Source organism: Gavialis gangeticus, unplaced genomic scaffold (assembly GCF_001723915.1).
Source record: "Gavialis gangeticus isolate Ggan-Ray unplaced genomic scaffold, GavGan_comp1, whole genome shotgun sequence".
Lineage (NCBI taxonomy): Eukaryota > Metazoa > Chordata > Crocodylia > Gavialidae > Gavialis > Gavialis gangeticus.
In genome coordinates this window covers 31,813,233-31,815,499 of record NW_017728995.1, presented here as the reverse complement: position 1 = coordinate 31,815,499, position 2,267 = coordinate 31,813,233, and positions in this window count along the sequence as shown.

The following is a 2,267-nucleotide window of genomic DNA, read 5'->3' as shown; positions in this document are numbered from 1 at the left end:
ATCCCTAGCTTTTACCACCTCAGTGAGCTGACCCAAGAATTCCAGGTCAAAAGCCTCCTGCCTGGCTGCCAGCTTGCTGGGCTCTTAGCAGCAGAAGCATGGCTCCAGTATGTCTTCCCAGTCAAAAGATGAGTGAAAACTCAGAGCTGGCATTTTCTGAGGAGCCCTTGAGTCTAAGGCTCAGGACAGAAGTGACACATAAACCGGGTGAAGTGATCATAAACTGGTTTAAACCTGTAACTGAACAGAAGTTCAGTGTGCAACTTGGTTTAAGATAAACTTGGTTGAATGTAGTATCAGACTGAATTGAGTTGGGGCAAACCGGTTTATGAAACTTTCCCCCTTTTTGTGGCATAAATGTGAGTGAAGGAGAAGAGGTTTTTAAGCTAAAAACATCCCAGCACCACATCATGCACTGGTGCAGGCTGGGGTGATGGGCTGGGCAGCAGCTCTGCAGAAAAGGACCTCGGAGGCAGGGGACAAGTAGCTGAACAGGAGCCAGCAGGGTGCCCTTGGTGCCAAGAAGGCGACTGGCATCCTGGGCTGCATTGGGAGAAGCGGTGCCAGTGGATTGAGGGCAATGATTCCTCCCCTCTATTCAGCACCGGGGAGGCCACATCTGGAGTCCTGTGACCAGTTGTGGGCCCCCACTATAGAAAGGATGTGGACACATTGGAGAGAGTCCAGCGGAGGGCAATGAAAATGGTTGTGGGGCTGGGGGACAGGACTGGTGAGGAGAGGCTGAGGGACCTGGGCTGATTGAGTCTGCAGAAGAGAAGACGGAGGGGGATTGAATAGCAGCCTTCACCTCCCTGCAGGGGGGCTGCAAAGAGGATGGAGCTGGACTGGTCTCAGTGCGGGCAGATGACAGAAGGAGCAATGGGCTCAAGCTGCAGCAAGGGAAGTTGAGGTTGGATATTAGGAAAAAAATTCTCCCTAGGAGGGTAGTAAAGCACTGGAAGAGGTTACCCAGAGAGGTGGTGCAGTCTCCATCGTTGGAGATTTTGAAGACCCGGGTAGACAAAGCCTTGGCTGGAATGATGTAGCTGGGGCTGGTCCTGCTTGGAGCAGGGGGTTGGACTGGATGTGACCCCCTGAGGTCCTTTCCACCCTCATGTCCTATGATTCTGTGATTCAATGATTCCAAGATGACGCTACACATTAGCAGGATATTTGACTTGAGACCCCCTGATAGTCTGGATGCACAGGTCACACTGTGTCCTATCCATACGGCACGTGCTGCATGGAAGCAGCGCTGGCAGAGAGCACCTACAGATGTAGCTGTCATCCAGCGGGGTGGTAGCTATCAGGGTTTCTCTAGGCTGTCCCAAGTGATTCTCAGCCAGGATGCTGCTGGCACGGGATCTGTGAAGGGTGCCGCACAAGACGAGCACAGCCGGGTGTGCAAACACCTCGGGAGAGAAACCCTGGGATTTCAAACAGGGATCCAGAGGGTCACCAATGTCCTGCCCTGCTGGGGTCTGTTCTTTGCAAGGGAGAAATTGCTCTAGTACTTTTCCAGAGGCCGGATGAAGAGTGAAAGCGAAGAGCTGGCTCTTTCCGAGGAGGTCTGGAGTCTAGCGGGGCTGAGAAGCGGTGTACAAGGTTTGCATTAGTGTTTCAGACACTGTCTGATGTCAGCTGATGTTTCCATCAATAGCCTAGAAACACAGGGCGCCACAATCTGCTCCGGGCACGCAGGCTGGGAGCACTCACCCGGGCAGGCAGTGCATCCTGGAAAGCGGCCTGGAAAGATCCGGGGTGGAAGCAAACCCGTGAGCTCCCTGCACGGTGCTGGGGCCCAGAGAGCTGATGATCCCTCTGGGGCTGCGGGCAGCAGGGCAGTGGTGAGCGGCTGAGCCTGGCTGTGGTGCTGGAAAAGGGGCAGGGACGTCACCCCCAGCTGGGAAAAGGGCCTGGCAACGAAAGACTCAGTTCCCTGAGCGAGGGCAAGCCCCTCAGCCCCCGCGTTACCAGGCTTCTGCTGTCATGAAGGGTTGTCTGGGGTGTTTTAGGAATACAGCAGACAACCCTTTGACTGGGACGGGGCTGGACTAGACAGGCCCCCCTGAGGCCCTGCCCGCCTGGCTGTGCTGCGATGCTGGGGGCTCGGTTACAGTCCCTTGAGAGGAAGCGAAAACAGCCCCGAGAGCTGTTGTGCGGGGCAGGACCCCGGTGTCCTGTAGTTTCATAATTTCATAGCTGGCCGGGTCGGAAGGGACCTGAAATCGCCTCTCCTGGTAGCCTGCCTCCTGCCGGGCTCTCCC